This window comes from Desmodus rotundus, chromosome 2 (genome assembly GCF_022682495.2).
Source record: "Desmodus rotundus isolate HL8 chromosome 2, HLdesRot8A.1, whole genome shotgun sequence".
NCBI classification, from domain to species: domain Eukaryota; kingdom Metazoa; phylum Chordata; class Mammalia; order Chiroptera; family Phyllostomidae; genus Desmodus; species Desmodus rotundus.
This window is the reverse complement of record NC_071388.1, coordinates 159,473,181-159,496,816: the sequence shown is the minus strand read 5'-3', so window position 1 is coordinate 159,496,816 and position 23,636 is coordinate 159,473,181. Positions and strand designations below refer to the sequence as shown.

At 43.9% G+C, this 23,636-nt stretch overlaps 1 long non-coding RNA gene across 1 annotated transcript; it reads right to left on the bottom strand.

Annotated features, from left to right (window-relative positions):
* LOC123479819 (uncharacterized) lies at nt 1-23,260 on the bottom strand. Its single transcript, XR_006655574.2, has 3 exons — nt 23,169-23,260; nt 186-293; nt 1-96 (listed from the first exon to the last, which is right to left on the bottom strand). It is a non-coding gene; the product is annotated as an uncharacterized lncRNA (long non-coding RNA).
* Nucleotides 23,261-23,636: the final 376 nt, after the last annotated feature.

The window sequence follows — 23,636 nt, the reverse complement described above, 5'->3', positions numbered from 1 at the left end:
TTCATTTTCAGAAACCGTTAGAAAGTACCATGCAACTCCACAAGCAAAAGCCATTGTCCTATTTTATATCTGGAGACGTCGAAGCAGGAACTTTTCCTAAGAAAGGATGTCAATGGATCACTGACCAAATTAAGACTCAGGATTTCCCGACTTCTGATTCTATAAACGAGGCCACACCTTCATACCTTTCTTCAGCCTTGGCCGACAAAGAGTCCACAGAGACCAAATTTCCTGCCTCCCAAAGAAGGAAATGTAGCAGTTCACAAAGCATGATCTTGATCGGAAGGTGTTCCCTGGCAGGAAAAAAATAACAGTAACATTTTATCATTTAGGTTGAGGTGTGCACACAGCAACCCCTGCTGCTGGGCCTTCCAGCTTACAGGATGGAAAGCTTAGAAAGGTTAGCCAGGGGAACTCCTGCCCTACCTTGCCCAGTCAGCCAGGATGAATGTTTTTAGCCTTAACCCTACTAGGAAAGAGTCTCCACCCCACTGCTCCAGAAGTTTATTTTCCCCAAGTAGCCAACCCACCCCCGGTTGCTGTTGGTTACAAGAAGCAGTTGGGTAAATGCCACATTGGTTGCAAAGGAGGTAAGAGAGTATGAGAGACAGTCAGCTCTTTGATTTTGAAGGGCTATTAGAATTTCTTAATTTACATTCTGTAAATAACCAAAATCCATCTACTTCTTTACGTGTTCGCTAGTCAGGGGGTGATGTCTTTAGTGGTTACAAACAGTTTCAATTTGTATTTTTAAAAATAATTCAAATCAGGAAAAATAATTGTGTGCATTTTTAAAATATATTCCAAGGTTGAAATATTTTCAAATGTTGTTTAAAAGGATGTGTGTGTGTGTGTGTGTGTGTGTGTGTGTAGTATACATATGTCATATATACTGTAGCCATCAGCCACTTAGGACAAATACTCAGAGGAGCGTAGCATTAAGTAGACTTGGATCCCTCTGCCCCGGCCCGTCCTTCTCAGATTCTGTCACACTCGCATGCAGCTCTCTCCTACTTCGTATTCCGTGACTCTGCTGTTTAACTGCTTCCGTGACTGGCTGCTACGAAACTGTTAGGTGCTTCAAATCAGGGATCATGCTTAATTCATCTTCGTATCCCTTGTACCCATAACTGGACTTGGAACAGGGAAACTCCTAAAAAATGACTCTGGTACCTAAGGATTTTCACCAATCATCACTTTCAGGCCAGTAGACTTCTTTGAAGTTGGAGGGTTGGTTTTTGTTTTGTTTTTCAATAAAATGTGTCACTCTTGTATCACACGCTTAAAATGGAGCATACCCAAAGGCGCGCTCTCTTCAAACGGTACATCCTCCCTACTCACAGATTCCTCTGAAGATCAGTAATTCTCACGGAAATGGAAAACCCCTGCATGAAGTCAGCCAATCAGCCAGATACCATTTTGAACTCAAGGTCTTTCGTGCTATATCCTGCCAACAATTCAAAGGCAGCTAGGACACAGTGAAAATGGACTGTATAACCTGGAGCAGAAATTCTTTGCACAGGATTTTGGGGAGGTTGGAGGGGGACTGGAGAGGAGGAGGATGGATTGGAGAGGGGGCATGACAGCGGCAAATCCCAACGTCCTTTGAACAAAAAAGGCAGCAGCCAGCCTCCTAGGAGGGCTAAACTCCCTAAATTGGAAAATATATTTGTTTCACTCTGGTCTGACATCCTGACATGCTCACAGTGCTACCACCTTCAGTGCGTCTTGCCCTATTGTCACCAGAGAGAAGACATGGTGACATGAGGTGGGAGGGTTCAGGTGACAGACTTCCCTTATATTCCCCCCCCACCAGCCAATCCACCCAACGGTATATCACTGGGTCAGTCTGCCCTCCCACCATTCCCACTGGGCATGCCTGGATGGGAGGAAGCTTAGCACCAGCTTGGTCTTCTCAGGAAAAGATTTCTGGGAGAAAGCATGAATTGAGTACCACAGCAGACACCGCTGAGGCTTGTGAACTTAAAGCAATACTACAGATGTGACTTTTTATTGCAATAAACATTAAAATAGGCCTCTGTTTGCACCTGCAAGGATGATATGATGTGCTTCAAAGCCACAACTATAGTTTCAGAAAATTCCAGGGCCTGGTTAATATGCGAAGGAGTGTGGTTATAGCAATAAGATGACAACCATGAGGTAAACAATGGAAAAAGGCATCCAATGTGTGAGTGTCAGAGGTTAATGCTTATGGACTATACTGTTCTATACACATCCATCTCCTCTGTGATTTATTCAGGGTGGATAGTAAAATTGTCATCCAAGAGCTATCAATTTGAAGCCTGTGCAATTACTCTCAGTCATATATTCCATTTTTAAATAAAGATTTTATTTATTTATTTTTAGAGAGAGGGGAAGGGGGGGAGAAAGAGAGGAAGAGAAACATTGACATGCCAGAGAAACATAAATCGGTTGCCTCTTGTACACCCCCAACTGGGTTACAGGGGAGCCTGGCCTGTAAGCCAGACATGAGCCCCAACTGGGAATCGAACCAATGACTGTTTGGTTTGTGGGGTGATACACAACCCACTGAGCCACACTGGTCAGGGCTCAATAATATATTCCATTTAGTGGATCTCCCAACTGTTACTAAATACTATTAAGCACTCAGTGCACACGTAGGGTTTCTTGAGAGTTTTCTTCTCCCATATTTCCCCATTATTGGGCATGGGACTTGAGAAATGTCTTGATTTATAATACTGATTTTTCCCTAAGGTCACAAGAAAGGGTTTGAGGCAAACTCAAAATGGCCACAGATTTTTTTTTGACATTCCTCTCATTGAGAGGTGGGGTCGTTCCCTTACCCTTGAATCTGACTGGCCTTAGTGACTTTCTTGAACATAAAAGTCAGCGGACGTGACATTCAGGGGCTTGCCATGCTAAAGCATAAGGAGCCTTGCAGCTCATTCCTGGAACACTCATTTTTGGACCCCGTGCCTTTCTGTAAGAAGTTCAACTTCCATGATGGAGCAACCATGAGACCACCTGGAGGGGGACAGGTCTGGTTGACCCAGCCTTCCAGCCAACCAGGCCACAGTGCTGGGTGGGAATGAGGCTCCCTCAGACCCTACAAACCTACCCAGCCACCAGTTGAATACCACCAGGTAATCCCTGCTGACACTTTGTGAAACCAAAGAGCCACCCAGTCAAGCCCTCCCCAAATTTCAGACCCACAGAATTGTGAGACATTAATAAAGTGGTTGTTGGTAGTTTGTGATGAAGCAATAACTAACCAAAGCAGATGTGACATGAAGTTGCCACGCAGGGCTCCTCCTATGGTGGGCACCAACCTCTATGCGGCTGGCCTGTGCTCTGCTGTCTTCCTCAGTGGGAACAAGTCCACAGCGCTAGGCTGCGGTTGGCAAAGCTGCTGACTGAGTCACGCTCTTGCAGAAATGAGATCAGTTATAGTTGCTTAAAGGTGACTAGAAAGAGTTGTGTGGATGATGACTTCATGGCTCCATGAGTAATTCCCAATCACTCAATAATCGGTCTAAAACACGTGCAAATAGGGTAGGCTTTATGTAGTTTCTCCCAGCCTCTCGTGTGGGGGTGGGCGGGGAGGGGAAGAACAAAGAGCAGCTCTGTCTGGCATTATGTGGTTGGTGACAGTGTCCACAGATCCACATGGTGCTCCCTGAGCCACTTCATCTTTAAGAGTCTTTTACAGTCCCTAGTTGCCATTAGCGTTACACTTATCCATTATCACAACGAATTTTTTAAATGGCACTGCGGAGTTCCCGGTAAGCAGGAGGGCAAATCCCGAAGTGTCAGTCCAACACTGGGCATGAAAACCCCAGGCTAGGGGAGGCTTTCTAAATACATAAAGGTTTGCTCACCAAAGTCTCTCAGCCACCCTCTTCATTAAAGGCTTTGGTTTTTTTTTTCCCTCTCCAGCTCTAGTTTCATTTTGTGAAAAGGTTCATTGCCTTGTGTGCTATGAGCAGACAAGCTTATCGAATGAACTGTAAATCTAATCAGTTTGGCACAGGGGCTTCATGGGAGCCACATAAACAATGGCTGGAGTTGTGTTAAGCTTCAGTGACTCCAACTGATTCTCAGTTTGGTTCATTTGTGCAGAAGAGTTGGAGACACAAAGCCAAGCCCATTAATTTCCAGAGAGCGGTTCTAACAGAGGAAAGAGCTGTTGATCCCCAGGAGGTTTTCAACCCAAGCTCTAATGACAGAATTTTATTTATGACATAAGGTGTATTATATAACTCTCAAAGGAGTTATTCAATCTCCTTCCATTTCCTCAATATTCTGTATCTCTAAGGAGATTCTGGCAATTCTTGTTGAAACTGGAATCCTGTGGAGAAATGAGCAGGAACGTTTCCAAGTTCCTCTGGCCCCTAATAAGAGCAATCAAAGGGTGCTGCTGAACCCCCACCCGTGAGGGGTGGGTGTGTGTGTTTTAAATGTAGTTGTGCCCCAGGTTACCTCTGAAAAAAATGGACTTAATTAGTTTCAGCAACTAATTCAGTTCTATTTCTCATGCATATACTTTTACAGCAACATATCCATCTTTAATGTGAATTACATTTGAAAGATTATAAAGTTTATAATCTTTATAGTTACAGTGAAGTCACACCAGTTTTCAGTCTCCTAAGTGGCATATGCTTAGTTTCCAGATGGAAAAATGACTATTCACCACAGCTCCATTAGGAATGCCAATTCCCGTCACTCTGTAGCGTGGGGCAATGCAGTTACAATACTGTGTTCATTTAAGGCATTTTCTGGTGCTCCAGGCCTTGTATTTACATACTAGCTGAAACTGCAAGCGGAATTGAATAGGGATGATGATATTTGCCTTATTCCAATTTTTCTGTGAGAAGGAGAAAAGCACTTATGCTTGAAATAAGCAGATGTGAAAACACTTGTCACTAATCAAAATGTTTACCACTGGGTTCACCGTTTAAAGGCAGCGAATCTGATAGGTATACTTAGCAAGGCAAGTGTATTTAGTGTGACGGGACCTTGGAGAGCTTGTGCACCTTATTCCACATAAACACCAGCAACACCACATTTCTTTGTCTGTTAGGCTTTCCCAGTTTATAAACGTGGCTGCAAGAGTGACTCTTGTGTCTGCTTTAGTACAGGCTCTCACGAACATAGTCACAGCTTCAAGTCACTATACCCACAGGTAACGGGGGGAAGGGCAAAGAACAATGTCACTACAAGATTTAAAGATTTAGCTTTGTAAAATAGCTCATATTAAATTAAGAAAAGTTTAAATGAAATAAATTAAATTTCTAATGTTTTGGATGACAAAAAAATATGCAATTGGTCTCAATAGGATCCTGAGCACCTGAAAATATTTGTAGCAGGAAATTTATGAAATAATATATTGATGTATGAAAATGACAGAAAATTACCAATGTGATTCTATAAATGTAATGCCCATCTGTGAGTGCCATGAGAAGCCATGAGTCAGGTGAGAAGGAAGAAACAGAAAGAGCATAGAAGAAAAAGAGAAGAAACAAGAAAGTGTGGAAGTACATTAGAGGAAGGGGTCAAGTTAGCATTCACCTTTCAGATGATGGCCAAAGTCACTCTGAGCTCCCTTATTTTGTACAATAGAGTATGGAATAGGGTGGTCAACATCGAATTGCATCCTGGTTAAGAAGAGGCTCATACTGAGTATGACAAATGCTGGTCAAGAGTTCAGACGACTCATGCACAGTCTCTCTTCCCCAGTGTCCACAAGACCACTTTGGGGACAGTTTAAACACCCGATGGAGTCAGGCCAAGCTGATTCATCAGCTATTTCAGGACCCCACCCAAAAGGGGCCCCAGCACGGTGGGAATACCTGGGCCAGAAGAATGTCAGTTACGGTGCCACCCTGCACAGCCCATGCCATCCACAGCTCTGCCCCCCCCAGGCTAAGGTGTAATTTGAAGAAAAAATGGGTGATATGATCCTTATTCCTAAGGATCATGTTGTGCCAATGAAGTGAGGAGACTTGTGTCCATGATGAAGCATGGCGGGCTAAACCCTAATCCCAAATCCATACTTACTTTATGAGAAAATTAAGCATACCACTTTTCTCAGTTCTCCCATTTCTGTCCCTATAAAGCAGGTCAACCCGGCTTTTCTCTGACTGATGTGTCCTATTACATTTGACATATGACACATATATATCTGAATAAATTGCTATGTTTAAAGTTGGGCTTTTTAAAAAGGAATGACAGAGATACTGTATGGTACTTACTATGCAAAATTCTTGGTTTATGGACCGCTTTAGAGGTCATAAAGTTTTCGTGCTAAACAAGACCTTAGAGATTACATAGAACTCAATCTTTTCATGTATGTAGAGTTGAGGACACTGAGGCCCATATAGGATTAGGAGCAGAATCAGGATTAGATTACGAGTCTCCCTAATCTCACCAAGTATTCCCCAGCAGACCAGATCAGCACAGAAGTAGCATGTTCTTTTTCTCAGCATCCACCAACACACTAGAGTTCACAGGGCTGTATGGTGGAACACAACCTTGACGTTATGTTTGCGCAAAAACCCTAAAGTTGTGACGCAAATCCTTGACAGAGGCCAAGGTGATTCCATGACTGGGTCCCAGAATCACATTCCAGCGACGCTGGATCCAGTCTGCTGTAACAGGACGTGAAGGTCACCAGTCATGCCCCGGGCTCCACTCGAGGGCTTGCAATTTTCCTGGGTTTGTACTACTTCTTTTTATTTCATTTTATTTATTTATTTTTATTCTGTTTTTTTCCATTACCACTTAGTCCCCTTATACTCCTCTCCCCCCAGCAATCGCCACACTGTTGTCCGTGTCCATGAGTCCTTTTTCCTTTTTGCTCAATCCCTCCACCCTCAACGCTCACCCTGCCCATAGCTGTCATCCTGCTCTCCGTCTATGAGTCTGTCCCCATTTTCCATGTATTTTAGTTCATTAGATTCCACATGTGAGTGAAACCATATAGTATTTGTCTTTCTCTGACAGGCTTATTTCACTTAGCATAATGTTCTCCAGGTCCAGCCAGACTGTTGCAAAGGGTAAAATTTTCTTCTTTTTTACAGCCAAGTGGAATTACATTGGGTAAATGTCCCACAGTTGTTTTATCCACTCATCTACTGATGGACACTTGGGCTGCCTCCATATCTTACTGATTGTAAATAATGCTGCAATGAATACAGGGGTGCTTGTGTTCTTTCAGATTAGTGTTTTGGGTTCCTTTGGATATATTTCCAGAAATGGGATCGAAGGGTCAACAGAATAGAGAGCACAGAAATAAACCCACACCTTTATAGTCAATTAATATTCGACAGAGGAAGCAAGCACATACAATGGGCTAAAGATAGTCTATTCAATAAATGGTGTTGGGAAAATTGGACAGATACATGCAGAAAAATGAAACTAGACCTCCTTCTTACACCACACACAACAATAAATTCAAAAGGGATTAAAAATTTAAAACAAAATCAAGGGGGAGGGTGGAGAAGGGAGGTGAATTTGGCTGGGGTGGGGTAGAGGAATGGGGAGAAAATGCAGACAACTGTAATTGAATAACAATAAAATTTTTTTTAAAATTTAAATGTTAAGACAAGAAACTAAAAATCCTAGAAAAAACATAGGCAATAAAATCCCAAACATTGCTCATAGCAATCTTTTATCAGATATATCTCCCCAGGCAAGGGAAAGAAAAGAAAAAATAAACAAATGGGACTACTTCAAACTAAAAAGTTTTTGCACAGCAAAGGAAATCATCAACAAAATAAAAAGACAACCCACAGAATGGGAGAACATACTCACCAAAACATCTGATAAGGGATTAATATTCAAAATTTATAAATAATTTACAAAGCTCAACACCCAAAAAACAAACAACCTAATTAAAAACAGGCAAAGGACCTGAATAGACACTTCTCCAAAGAGGACATACAAATGGGCAATAGACATATGAAAAGATACTCAGCATCAGTAATCATCAGAGAGATGCAAATTAAAACCACAGTGAGATACCATCTCACACCTGTCAGAATGGCCATCATCAATAAACCAACAAACAGTAAGCCCCGGGAGGATGTGAGAAAGGGGAACTCTCTTACACTGTCGGTGGGAATGCAGGTCGGTGCAGCCACTGTGGAAAGCTGTGTGGAGATACTTCAAAAAATTAAAAATGGATCATACTGCTTCTAATCTAGGACTCTGGATGAGAAGAAACTGAGAGAAAGCACACCTCCCACTCTTAGAGAGAAGCTCCGCCCTGGATTTTTTCAGTCTATCTCCATAAGCTCCTCCTGAAGTCGGTCAATTCAAATCAACTTATTCTAAGACTTACATCACACTGGCTCCTGGCATGAGTGTGAATCCAGTTTCATTTTCCATAAGTAAATTAAATTATTCTAAATTAAAACAATGTTTTTAAACAGTTAAAAAATATGAGTCAGCTGGTCACTATTGAACAAAGAAACTTAGACAATAGAAGTGTGTAAAACAGAAAGTGGCATTTTCCACCCGTTCAGTACCACTCCCCTGAGATGATCATTGTTACCGGTTTGGTTTACATCCCCCCTTTTATGCAAGTAGGAGCATGTTTATAAACATCTAACTTTTGAACCTTGACAATGTGAAGAAGCTCCCTATTGAAGATCATAGTTCAAACTCCCTCTTAACGATCTATGAAGCCCTACTTTGGGGATCCTAAAACCAAACAAAATAATGTAAGTACAGAACAGTTCAACCTGGATTGCTGTGACTAGTTCTGGCACTTTACCCCCAACATGCAAATAAGTCAGGTATTTTTTTAATTTTTTTTATCCTCACCAAGGACATTTTTCATTGCTTTTAGAGAGAGAGGGAGAGAGCAGCATTGATGGTAAGCACCGGGAACAGATACCAAACCACAACCCATGTATGCACCCCAAATGGGAATCGAACTGCAACTTTTCAGTTACACGACGATGCTCCAACCAACTGAGCCACACCGGCTAGGGCTCAAATCTGGTGGCTTAAAAATAGGACTCCAGGTCTGACTAGAGTTGATAATAAGAACTATGGAACTGTAATTATTTTCCAGTGCTATTCTGCTGAGTTGCAAAAAGGTTTCAGGCATTGGAAAGCTCTATTTAATACTAAACGGCATTTAGTTAGGAATCTACTTGGCATAATCTCTTTGGTGCTCTACATTTTCTGGTGATTTCCTTCAGTTACAAGAGTAACTATGGCTAGGGTGACGTTCCCCTGATAGTCGGGGAGGTGGTTATAACTTGGTCTGATTTGAAGAAACGTTCTCTCCAGTTTCACTATGACTAAGGCAAGTGCACACCCAGATACCTGAGGGCTGTGCCTGCACTTGCCGCAGTTGAGGCAATGCAACGCCAGGTGCTTGTTTATCTGAAGTGCTCCCAAGCTGCTGAGCACCTGGCAGCTGCTAAAGAAGAAGGGACATCTGTACTTGGGGAGTATCTGTAGCTCCCCATGGAAAGCATTCACATTTCCGGGGTCTGTAATTAGAAGCAGATAGCACCATGCAAGCTGACTGCTGGCTCTCATGATCTCAGACAAGCTATTAGCTCTCATCTAGTCCCTTATAGCTGAATAGGACCCATAGGGGAGGAGGTACAGGGAGTCTGTCGTTAGTGCAAATGTTCAGTGAGGCCCTGCACATTCTGGTCTGCAGTGCCAATGAGTCCTGTTTAGCCAGAAGAACAAAAAAGATAAAGGATAAATGATTGTCAGAGCAAACTGAAGGCTGAGCAACTCGTGTGATTACCCCTCACTTTCCCTCTCAATTTGGTGTGACTTTGACCTCTAATCTAACCTCCACCACAACTTTCTCCCTGCCCCTGGAGTGCTGTTCTCTGTCTCCGTTTCTTCATCTGCATAATAGGGTTAGGAGTGGGTATCTCCAAAGAAGGATCAATTGGTTCACGCCTGAGATGGGTTTTGAAAAGGTAGATCAATGGTCACAAAATCTCATTTACAACAATTGCCAAAGATTTCCTGATTTCTTCTGTCATCCCGGAATTAAAACACACACACACATACAGAGATACTACTTGAAATAAGCCAGGGCAATGTTTCTCAAACTGAGATTGACAATTTCTGAAAGAATTTAAAAATCTGTGGTTTCCATTTGGATTACGAACTAAGAAAAGTAAGAGGGTTCTGGGCCATTGGATGACGACCTGGCCACCAAGTGCGATCCCAAGTTTAGCATCTGCCTTTGCGTTTCCAAGAGACTGCTGCGAAGCCTTCAGTGCTGCACACAACACTCTGTACACCTTGAGTACAAGGCAATGCACTAATGATTGCACAACCAATATAATGGGTCAAGGGGTAAAAGCCCAAATGTAAAAACTGACAATAACAGCGGTGACAACAAATAATGGCCCATCATATCACTATCAAAAGAATCAAGTCAACTAGGGAAATATAAATGACTAAACACATCTCTCCGTGATTAAATCCAATATCAGCAATTTAGTTTACATAAATACATCTGTGGCTCATTTGAATTTTACTGATTTATGATTATGGATGTTTAATTGATAAATGCAGGGTCCAGCACAAATAACGCCCCTTTGGTAGTGTGTATCAAATCTTTTATTACAAAATCATAAGCATGTAATTCTGTAACATAACAGTATCACACTCAAGCACGCCATGTGACATTTTAGGTGAAATGTTCAAATTGCTGTCCACCTCATGCGAGACATTCATGTACCCTACCAACCACACTCAACGGCGTTACTTCTGTTGGACCCTGTATATTTTGGTGTTACGCTTTTTAAGGGTCACAAACCTTAGAAGTATATACCTAGTTTTGTGTGGGTCTATTTTTAAGTAATGTTACTTTAAAAAATAATAATTTGAGTCATCACTTAGGATAACAAGAATTTTTTCCATAAAACACAGTGTATAAATTAATATAACTTGAAAGACACTAAACTAAGGCATTAGTAGGGGTTTGGTTTATTAAATAAAAAATCTCATTCTAATGTTAGCTGTTGCAAAAACATTTGTCAGTAACTTTCAAGCAGAGATTGAAAGTTGGCGGGTCTTCCTAATATTACTCAGTTTTCTTTTCAATGGACATTTATTCATATATTCACTTATTCATTCAATTTTAAGGAATTTTAATTTTAAGGAAATCCCAATGGCATTTTGATTACTGAATATGTTAAAAAGCGCCCTGGCTGGTGTGGCTCAGTGGATTGAGTTCCAGCCTGCGAATCAAAGGGTTGCTGGTTCGATTCCTAGTCAGGGCACATGCCTGGGTTGCAAGCCAGGTCCCCAGTAGGGGACTGGCAAGAGGCAACCACACATTGATGTTTCTCTCCTTCTCTTCTCTCTCCCTTCCCCTCTCTAAAATAAATAAATAAATAAATAAGATCTTTTAAAAAAAAGAATATGTTAAAAGTTAGAGCTTAATTTGAGGGGATTGACTTACAAATAATATTGTCTTTACTAGTAGAAATATAGAATATGTTTCTCCATGTATTCAAATCCGCTTTTACATGTCTCAAAAGAAAGTTGTTTTTTTCCTCTACATATAGGTCTAGTAGTTCTATTTCTCTGTATTTAATGTTTTGTGCGTGTATCTTATTGTGAAGGGGATCTTTCCTTTTAGCATATGTCCCATTATTGTTTGTATACAGGGACAGTATGCATAATTATTGTATAAGTGATCCCCCTAAATGAGTACTTCCGATAACTGAGCACTTCCAAATCTTTTCACCTGAATGCCCTGAACGGCAGATGCCATTTTAACTTTAACAAAATGTCTTTAAATCTCTTATTTTGCCAATATTTGCATTTGATTCCTAAATGTGGTATTTGTTGTAACATAAATAAATTTGGAGACACAATTTTGTTAAGAAAATTGATTCTCTGGGACGATGTATAATACATACTCCCTAGTATGTTCATTCCATTCTGACAAACGGTTTTTCACTTGCTTCTCTTGATTTACACAGTCTTCTGATGGACAGCCTTATAATTTTAAAATGACGATCAATGTATTCCTTTTAAATATATATCTCAGAAAATATTTTGTTATAAAGCAGCAATGTAACAGGTTTTTAATCTTTACACTGCACTGTATTTACTCCGATGCCTCACATTCACTTCTCACGTAGCGGGAACACTGAGCAAGCGCACGCTGTTCCACACTTCCAAACAGTGACGGGTCACAAGCGAAAACCTGGTCGCTAATCTGTGTGCTGGTGCCCTGTCAAACTCCAGCTTTTGAGCAGACTTTTGGCATTTTTGTTCTGCTTGCTCACTGCTTTGGCCCGAGGAAATGAGTTGGATGAGTGCCCTTCTTTTTTATTCAAAGATGCCATAGATTAATTTTAAAGACTTCCTTTCATCTACATAACAGAATGGGTTCAGATAGCCTTTTAAGCTATTATCTGCAGTTTGGAACTTCACGCTGGAAGGTCGCAGCAGTTATACAAAAGGGGTCTGTTAGAAACACTGGACAATGAGAGTTTGACATTTTTCTCCCTCTGCCTCCAGCAAAGAACCAAAGCAACTATTTTACTGCATTTATGTATTTCATAAAAGAATGTGGGGTTATATTTATATGCCAGCAAACTTCATGGAAATGACAAAACCGGGCAGCTTGTTTAAGGGGACCCTCGTCAATACCTCATTCCCATTGAGTTGGTTGAGGAAAGTGGCAGCAAATTATTCTGTGTGTTCTAGGCACTCGAACTGTGCATTTGTTTAAATGTAAGAAAAATAAGAAGCAATGCCTAACCTAGGATGAAATTCAGCCTTCTTTGGAGGGGGTGGGTGGCGAGGGAGGGGGAGAATAATAAATAGTATGCAAGACATTCGAAATTTTAGCTGAAAGGAGGCTATGTATACAAGTGTTTTAAACAGACATTAAACACAAAAAATGTATGTTTGCCCTTCCATGTAAGTGCTTCTTGGTTATATTAGATTCCCTTTTTTCCTGTTTCCCCTCGACCTCATTGATTTTGTGTGAGCCTGCCTGTGCGCACATTCTCTGCATGTAAATTGCTTTCATTAAGAGCCACCTGAGCCGGAGAGCGCGCCCTGGCTCAGGAAACTCGGCGCTCAGCTGAACAAGGTGAGGCTCTGGCACAAAGGCTTTCGTGTCCGGGTTGCCCTTCCAAAGGAGCTCTGATTTTCCAGGACAATCTCTTCTTTGAACCCAACATGAAAACACATTAGAGCTCTTTTTGGAACAAAGAAATATACATAGGAAATAAAGACATTGTTTCATCAAATCCTCACGATCTACTCTGACGTAAACTGGCCAGGAAAGAAAGTGTCTCCTTCCAAGAGGGAAGTCAATCGGTCTGTTTTCTCCGTACTTAATCCTGCTAAACCTGATCGGTATTACTAAAAAACACAGAAGCACGTTTTCCCACTCTGTCTTCCTGGGAGTTTGGGCCACTGTTCCCACACTTACCCTGCACAAGCCCTGAGCTCCCCGCCATCTAGCAGGTGTGAATCACTGACTGGGTAACCAGGGCCCGGTCCGATCTCCTTTATTGGACTGCTTCTGACACATTATTAATCATGTTTATTTATGCTGATCTGCCTCATTCTGGGATGAGGAGGAGCTGCTGCTCTCTGGGCCTGGGCTGCTCAGAACCCAGACGAAGGCAGCAATCCCATCTTGCAGCCTGGCTTTCCATATGTGACTTCCACCACAGTAGGCCCCAAAGGGAACCTGGCTGAGACCTTTTGGGGTACCCTGCTTAGGGTGTTCTGTCTAAACATGGGGTGTTTGTGCTGACCCTCAAGGTCATCGCTGCACAGAGCCCAGAGGCCAATGTCTTCCTTCCTCCATCAGAGCTCAGCCGGTACCCAAACAATCCCGCTCTACCCAGAGACTCAATCCCAGGTTTGAAGTGACAAGGTCCTCACTGCACCCCGTTGCCTCTGGAAGTCTATCCAGTACTTCCTTTCAGTGTTTCTCTAGCTGCTTCTTCCTTCTGGATTCTCTACTTGAAGTCCAGTTCTCACTCTCTACCTACCCTCATTTTTGGACAAAGACTCCAGCCCCATTCCCTGGCATCACCAGTCCGAGCTTTTAGAATCCCAGCTCAGGCAAAGGCTTGGGCTCCCTCTGCAAGGTGCCTACTAAAGACACACCCCAGGACACAAATAAGACTGTGAGATACACAGGATGCTTTGATTGTGCTCATTGACTCTCAGGGCTTATTCTCATCTTAATACCAGAAGTCTGCCCTGGCCGGGTGGCTCGGTTGATTAGAGCATCATCCAGATGTGCCAAGGTTGCAGGTTCGATCCCTGGTCGGGGCACATACAAGGATCACCCAGTGAATGCATCAGTAAGTGGAACAACAAATCAATGTTTCTCTCTCTCTTCCTCTCTCTCTCTCTCCCAAATCAATAAATAAAACTTATTTTTTAAAACAGTAACAGAAGTCTAGTCATGTTACTTAACAGTCTGGTACCTGAGGACACTTAAAGCAACGTCCAAATCAACTGTTGATAAAAGTCACATGGTTTAGTTCATATTACACTTGCCAAGCACTTCAGCGGATACAAACAAAAGGGTATGTAATAATCTGCCACTTTTGAAACTTTTTAATTAAAGAGATATAAGCTTAAAATATTGTTTCTATACTTTTTTAGCACCTACTATATATGGTAGGCAGGGGACCAGGCGCCAGATAACAGAAATAAATAAAGACAGAGTCGGTTACCACAGGGACTTTGCAGTGTAATAAGGGGAAGTGAGAAACATAAACAGCACTAGATAGGAGCCCGGGGAACAGCAGGGGCTGCAGCACAGCTGGAGAGACTCTGTGCTGAGGGGATAGGTCATTCTCCAAACATTTATCCAAGGCCTGCTGTGTTCCTGATGCTAGGAATAGTGAGAAGACAGTCCCTGTTTTCAAGGAGCTCGCCATCTTCTAGAAGAGAGAGACAAACCGATGAGTATGAAACGATGTGATACAGGGCATTCAAGGGACATATATGGGGTACAGGGGCGACTCCATAAACAAGTGGAGTCCATAAATGGCCGTACCAGCTGATATGAAAGAACCCTGTTCCTAGCCCAGTCTGGATGGCCGGGAGTTTCCTGGAGGAAGTGACGCCTGATTAGACACTTGGAGGACAAGTGGAAGTTGGCAGGCAAGGCATTTCAGACAGCGATAGCTGCCCACGCGCATGCTTGGTGGAGTGAGAGCGCAGTGCGTGTCCAGGAGACTTGGCATGCCTTCCCCAAACACCCCCCGGGAGCGCCCAGGACACATGCCTCCCGTGGGCTTATCAGAAGAGGCCCTGTGAAATGAGGCGGCCTGCTTGCTGAAACCACCAGAAGTGGCACTTGAAGGGAGTCAGGACTGGAAACAGCACACACACGTACACACGCCGCTGCCATTAGCAACCAGAAGCCCAAGAAACACCCTAGATGGTGAGGCCCAAGTCCTGAGCTGAGGATAAAAAGGGAGAGACTGGTAAATAAAATAAAGCTGACAGAAAATGGGAAACAGGGGATCAGGCTGCCTCAGGAAAGCCCAAAAAATAAATCAGGTAAAAATGAAACCATAAAATTGGTCCAATAATAACCTAATTTGTGACTTCAGTGAAAGTAAGTTAGTAAGACTGAAAGCAAAAATGAAAATAAAATGGAAATGAGTAAATCCAATGTAACAAGTATAGTGGGCATCTATCGCTTCTGCCTGCTCAGACCCACCCTATTCTCTGGTACCAAAGCTCCCTTTCCTGGGAGAACCCTCAGCGTGTGGTTCAGGTGGACCTGACCCTCCTGGCCCCCCACAGGTCCTATCCTCCTGGGAATAGGACCCAAGCCTGTCCCAGGTAGCTCATTCCCTCCAACCCAGTGATGGGTCCAGGCTCTGCCAGGACCTTCCTGGTGGAGTTCAAGGGAAGGAGCTCTTCCTCTCGGAGTTGGAAGCAGGTTGGATGTGAGCCTTGGGATGCTGGAAACCATCTTCTTCAGTGGTGAGATGAGGAGATGAGGTCTTAGCTACATCCTTTCAGTCCCTGGAGCCAACGTCCAGCTCCGGGCTTCTCTGTAATTTGAGCTAATTCTCCTTTTTGCTTGAGCTAATTTAAGTTAGAGTCTATTACTCATAACCCAAAAGGTCCCGGAAGACAGGGAATCTGTACTTGTTGCGTTCCCACCCTGTGCGGGCACAGCGGTCACTTTATCTACGTTAATTCAGGAGAGATGGTGCACTGGGACATCAGGGCAGTGCCAGGGCCCTTGTGTTCTGAGACCAGCAAGAACACGACTCAACAGCTAACAAGTCTGACCATACTGGTGGTTATACTGCTGCTGACTCCAGGAAAATGTAAGGGTGAGAGAGAAGTCAGGAATGAAGAAGGTATTTGACATTTTAGTGCAAAAACTCCAGAATACACAAAATATCAGAATTTAAAATAAAGACAGGATCAGCCCCTGCATTGCGTGACTCATCTCCACTTGCCCACCCTAATTCCTGCCTTACCCCTTAGTGGCTCTATGCGTCTTGTAAGATTTGTCACTCCCTGTCTGTGTTCCTGTCCTAAATAGCAAAACAATGCTTAAAGTGGGTGTGACTCCTGTATTCATATTTGAGGACACGAGGATAAAGTGGAGTCAGAAACTACCTAAAACCTGTGCCTCCTCCCTGTAGAGGGAGGGAGGGGGAAGAGAGATGCACCCTGTACCCGTCTGGGAGGGGAGGGAGGAGGCCATCTAGAGTGGGTGAGGGAACTCTGTCTTCTCCACCAAGATAGCAAGAGGGGTTGGGTGGAGGGTGGGGAGTGCTGCCTGCCCTATAAGAAGGCCTTGCTCACCGGTGTTATTAAAAGCAACGAACCCTTGCCCTGGCCGGGGGCTCCATGGTTGGAGTGTCGTCCCATACACTGAAAGGCTGAGGGTTCCAGCCCCTGTCCGGGCACACGTGGGAGGCAACTGATTGATGTTTCTTTCTCACATCGATGTCCCTCCCTCCCTCTCTCCCTCTCTCTCTCAAAGAAAAAATAGTAATAATAAACATATCCTTGTGTAAGGATTAAAAAGTTAAAAAAAAAATCGCCACACCCTCTCTAGTCCCCTGATGGAACTGGCCAAATCCCCTGAGGAGTTTTGAAGAACCAGTAAGTAATGAAATGCACATTGTTTTCCCTATTTCTTCTCTCTTCTCAGTCCTTTAATCCAGCCCCTTTTTCTAGGAGCCTGTGGGGCTAGTATCCCAGTCACAGAATTGTCCACATCGAGCTCCGTGCAAAGCCCAGGGAATGAGGCAGAAGTGAAAAGAACTACTGGGCTACCAGCTCAGAATTAGACCACTGAGGAGAGATTTTGGACCTGAGATCTAGCCAAATCCACTACCAACCCACCAATGTTTTCATCTGTAAGTTGAAGATAGTATTTCTTGCCTTGCTATATCAAGGTCTTCCTGAAAAATGAAGACTACAAAACCAAGGACTTCAGATACAAGAAATTATTCTATGTTTAGCCAGATAATTTTTCAAAAGTTATTTTTTATTTGCTTTTAATTTAACAAAAGGGTGGGGGAGCTGTTGGCATCATCCACGATTTGTACTGAACGAGAAAGCACATCACTTCATTACCTACAGTAAAATACCCAAACTAGCTAACGTTTACGTGCCACACATCACACTAGGTTTACATATATTCTCTCATTTAAAGGTACAGGGCTTTTTTTTTTTTTTTAATAATGGAATTCAAAGAAAGTTAAAGGGATTTTATCTATCTTCTGTTTATTGAGACTCATTTTTTCATTTGTTTATTAATCTGACAAATACTTAATGGATAAATAAATCAGTATGTAGACTTTATAAATTCTACATATTAAGGCCTCACAGGATTACTTCATGTCATCTTAGAAGACTTTGGAGTTTATTTATAAGAAAGAAAACCAATTTAACGGATAATTTGATTTTACTGACACCAAAAGTTCACTGAGGCTCTGAACTCGACAGTCAAATGCGTCCCCCCTCCTGACACCTTAAAACCTTGCAATTCTATGTATTTTGAGTCATGGTAGTCTCACTTTTCCTGGAAAATCACCAAAATGCCCTAATGTGACTTACACAAAGCAGTCACTCAAATAATATTTAGTTAACACCTACTATGTGCTAAGAACTGAGCTGCTAGTTGCTGATTCTATGGGAATAAATAAGGGACAGCTCTCATCTGTGACATCATTGTTAAGTGACAAAAGCATACAAATTACTACAACACATGATTAGTGGCAACAGAAAGAAATGCAGAAAGTTCTGTGGGCACGTGAAGGATCCAAACCATGGGTTCTGAATCCTTCACTTTCTAGGACAAAAGAGTACAAAACCCACTTCACTGCAGGGAGGGGTGTTATCAGACTCCAGAGAAAGATCTGCAACCAAGCCAGAAAAATCAAAACTAAACTGGGAAGAGTGGTATTTGGAACCTTATCAGGAAGTGTCGATTATCACTCTCTTGAGAAACGTCTTTTTTACCCCAGAGCACAAGTCTTGGAGCCAGAGAGTGAAATCAATCACTGAGACAGCAGAGCCAGCTGGGAAGAACTGGCTGGATTCCACCTCTAGGGAAGGGCTTGGGGGCGGGGTGGGGGGGAGTTCTCTGGATAGGCACCTTTTAGTGTGGGCTGTAAGCAGCAGCTGACTGGATTAGGACACCCTCCACCCCCGGGCCTTTCCCAGGTGTTCTGTAGAAACCACCCCTGGAAGTCATTGAGTCTGGAGAACGGAGAATGGTGAGAGCAACAGAGCACAACAGAGATTCTCAAACGAGTTAGAAAAATGAATTCCCTATCTTGCTAAGCCAAAGAGGATCCCTTTACTATGCCAAAAAGGCTACAATTTAGTCTTTTATTTTGGACACATCCCCATGAAATAAAAGGATTGACATTCATGTGGATTCAAGTTATTTGGAAATAGCCCCCTACCTTTCACACCAATAACTGTAATTGGTTTCCCACAGGTTATTTGAAGGCTGTTGACCATTGACACCTTATCTAATGAGTAATTTGCCAAACCATAGAAATGTGTTTGCTAGAACAAGCAGATACCCAACCGTGAGAAATCTGGGACCCAGACAAATGAACTGAACTCAGGGGTAGAATAAAATCCGGGAGACCGCACTAAGGGCTTTGGTCAGAAGGTGACTGGTATGCTTTACGGCTCTCACCCACACAATAATACTGCAGAGGAAAGAATGATAGTGTTCATGTTTGTGAGAGATTTTTTACGTATTAACAAGCTTTCCTGTACACTTTTTTCCCTGGCAAAGCCGGTGTCTCTTCCTAGCTATCAGCTCAGTCTCTTACCGAGCCTCAGATCCTTTGGCTTGAGGAGAAGAGCCCTAAGGCTGAGCCTGAGAACTCCACTTGTGCTTCCTGGTATCCTCACATTCGCTGTGGAAGGTCCACCTGGAAGCCTCCCAGGGCAAGTCCTCCTGAGAAAAGGGGAGAGGATACCACCCAAAGAGTTCTGTGAGCTCTACCTCCAGTGCGCATGTGTTCCCAGCCCTGGTGGAGACCATCACTGGAATTTAGCAAGAAGCCTGCAGAGTAATTGCTGTGGGGCTGACAGCTGTTAAGGACTCGTTAGGGAGGGTTCACTTTCCACAGGCAACTGCATTTCTGAGAAAAGGGCTTGCTCTTGGTGGAAAACCACCGCCTCCAAAACTAGCAGCTATTTCTATTTCAAGAGAACAAGTTGTTGAGGCCTGAAGTGGCAAGAGAGTTCACAAACTCCTTGATTTCCCACTTCTGGCATGTTCCAGCCACTCTGGACTCAGATGTGGGCCTGGGCCATAAAATAAGCGCTTGATGAATCTTCCCCTCCCCTCCTCCAGCATGCACGCTGAGAATATAGTGCACAGCCTTAGGAACTCTTCACAACCAAGGAGGAGGTTGGGGAGTTTTGGGTTTGAAAAATGAGGCCAACCGTTTACGACACATGCTTGGATATTCACTAATCACCTTGTATTTGGGAATGCCAGTAAGTTCACGTACAGTAGCTGGGGCTTTAGAAGAAATGAAGGAGGCAGAGGTACCATCCCTACCCCGAAGGAGCATGTGACCTGAAGTGAGAGCTGACCCCTTGGAACAATAAAGACCAAACAAGGCTGAGCACTACGCACGACTCAGAGATGCTGCCTGGTGGCACGCACAAGTCTAGGGAGCAGAGAGGTCACTGAAGGCTAGAGTGGGGTCCTCAGCCTCCCTTTGGTCAGGCCCTCTGTGAGATGCTGTCCTCTCAGGACTGTGTCCCACCCTTCCTGTCCAGTCCAATTGTTCTAGTTTGGTGGTTCCCGAGAGCCCACTTGAGGACCCCCAGTTGCTGCTCTGTACCCAACCTGAGTGAGTGTAACTCAGTGGGTCTCCTCCATTCTGCAGCAAGTTAGAATCACCTGGGAAGCTTTAAAAACTACCTCCGTCTAAGTCCTGTCTCAGGCTGATTGAATCAGACTCCCCAGGTGAGAGGCCTCCGCATCAGACTGAAATGGGCAGCCAGGTTGAGAACCACTGGTTTAAGCGATAGAGGGTAGTTTGCAGACTCACAGAGGAAAGCCACAGGAAGGGCCAGGTGGAGCTGCCCTTAGGGACAACCGGAACCAGGACACTGAACACAGTCAAGTTCCTCTCTGTTCCCCTGCTCACTTGTCATAGGTATCTGCCGCCTCTTCTCAGACCTGTTCCTCCAGGACATTGGAATCATCACTAGTAGCAACTTGGGCCCACACTTAGCAACTGGAGGGGAGAGCATTTCCTTCTCTCGGCTCCATGTTCAATCCCTCAAACCCCCAGTTTTAAAAAGGGCAAAAACTCTGATTGACCACCTCTTGACCGATGTTCAGATGCTATCCTTGGCCCAGCTTGGTTCACGTTCATGTTCCTACCCCTGAGGAGGGTGCTGTGGACACTGAAGCAAAACCCAGCAGTGTAGGCATCATTTAGGAGCTTGTTAGAAATGGAAATTCTCAGGCCCCCCAGCTCAGACCTCCTGATTCAGAACCTGCGTGCTAACAAGAGCCTCCCCCAACCCCACCACCACCCTGGTGATTCGTAAGCACCTGAAAGCTTGAGCAGGACTACTCTATGCCCTGGTATAATTTTCTCAGGTTGGCAAGAGTATAGGTATTCCTTTCTCTTGGTTTCACGTCAAAGCTGCAGAAAAATGATGCTACCACTCCCCCTCTGCTGCTTCTGACAGCAGCGCTACCAACTCCAGGTCTTGCCTGGTTGGCGAGAAACCCAGCCAAGCTCCCTGCGCTACTCCTTTTTCTCCTTCAAAACTGGCTCTGACCAGGCGCGTGGGGTAGGGTTTGTGGTTCTGCTGCAGTAGCTGATATGGAAGAGGATGTGGTGCTCTGGGCCAAGTAGGGTCCAACAGCTGGTGCTTATCAGCTGCACCCCGTGATACACACAGATGTGTCCACGCTGCCCTTCCTGGCTGAGGACATGTGAAAACTCAAAGCTTCTCATGGGAATGGAGGACAGGGCAAGGGATTGAGAAGGCTGATGACGGTGCGATGGCATCCTGCCCACTGCCCCCGAGTAGAGAGCCCCAGCATCACCACTAGTTAGTGAGGAGGATCTGCTACTGAAACCTGGAAGCCTAAACATGTCATCTAGGCCTCTGGTCACTCTTTTGCCTAGTGACACTCGAGATGCCCACTGGAGGATACCATTTAAATGTTCAGTGGAACCCTGGCCAGGTGGCTAAGTTGGTTACAACACTGTCCCCTGCACCAAAAGGTTGCAGGTTCAATTCCCAGTCAGGGCACATACCTAGGTTGTGGGTTCAATCACTGGTTAGGGTATGCATGGGAGGCAACTGATCCATCTCTCCCTCTCTCTCTCTCTCTCTCTCTCTCTCTCAACTCAATAAACATATCCTCGGGTGGGAATTTTTTTAATGTGTATTAAATATTCAGTGGACTCCCTAGGCCCCAAGCCCACCTTCTGTGCCCAGACAGTCAACCAGTTTTTTCCATTACCTTTTCCTTCCTGCATCCATTTCCTTTCCCACTCCAAGAGGAAAGGGTAAAAATTAGTGGTGCTTAATAAATATTAGTTTAAGAAATAAATAAATGAATAAATAAACAAATGAAATTTTTTATACTTTTGGAAGAGAGTTGAGCTTGGCTTTCATCTGCTCTGATGGATAAATACCTTCACTTCTGGGAAATTAAATAGAATGACCACATAAAAATCATCACTTCATTTTTGTTTATATTTTTCCTTCATCTCCACCCTCCACAAACAAGAAGTCCTCTCTATATTTGTACTCCAGAGCCTCAAACTTTTTATTCCCCCTAATATGAGCTACAGTAAAAGCCTGCCTTTGGTCTCCATGACTTCATACCAGAAGTGCCTCTAAAACATTAAAATAATTCCCCCTCCCAATTATTGGAGTACTTTCATCCCCAAAAGAGACATGTTTCTATCCCCTTATTCCAGAGCAGAATTAGGACTGAGAGCTGGCTTAGCTGCTTCATTTTGTAGAAGAGGCAACTGAATTCCAGGCAAAGGACCAGATCTGTCAACTTACAACTAAGGAAGAGGCAGACGATGAGTTTCCTGAGTTCTGATCCCGTTCTTCCTCCTTTCTTACTTCAGTGTAGCCCACTGGCTACCAGCTCTTAGCCCTCAACTTAGGGGCAATGGCACCACCACTTTCCTGTGACTAGAAGGCAGCCTCTGACAGGGCCCCCTAAGTGTTCAGTCCTGCACCCCACCTCCAACAGAGCGCAGAGGGGAATGGACCAAGTAGGATTCCAGTGGCCAGTTCCACACCAGCCTTAAAGTTACAGATCTGATTTCCCAAAAGCCCCGCCCCACCTTTTTTTTTTTTCTGTTTTCCTTATTCAGCCCAAGCAGCAATAGAGAGGATTTTGCTCAAACTTTCCAAAATAACTTCCCTTTGGGATGAGACCAAGCATGTATAGCTTCAGGCCAAAGGAATATTGAGAAGTTTATGAGCCACTAAAAATAGACAGTTACGACAGAAACTCCCTCCTATTTCTGCCATATTTCCCGTTGGCTACACAAATACGAAGGCAAACTCTAACCATGAAGGGTGGAAAAAAAACACCACATGCTCCAAGCTAGGTGTAATTAGATGGGAAATAAGTTTAAGAAAACAGTGCTGTTTCAGGAATAGTTCTGACCCAAATATCATACCTGGAAAATAGAGGACCCAATGGCACATCCTCTGGCCTGGAACCCTTCCTCCCACAGCCAAAGAGGGGCAGAGGCCGGAGTTAACGGCTGGACTCGCCCGCAGCCAGAATGGCAAAGCCACCAGAAGCCTCTGCCCACTTGCAGGGTCCCACCTCTTTTGGGAATGGAAGCCAGCTTTAATCATGGTGTCGGTCCAAGAACATCCCAGAACAGTTCCAACAGGACAAAGGGTTTCTTTGAAGCATGTTTTGGCTGGATATGCAGAGTATACCTTGCCTTCTGCCTAGAGTAGGTCTGTACCTGACTGCTCTAAACATTTTGTTTCACTTCATTCACATCATAGAGCCTGGAAAATGACCAAGTTAGGTTTGGTCTTTGGGTCCCAATGTACCTGGTTTCTTGCCAGCCACATACCAGGAATCCCGAAATACCTGCCACTGGGGTGAGGGCTGTCACTCGGAGGCCTGA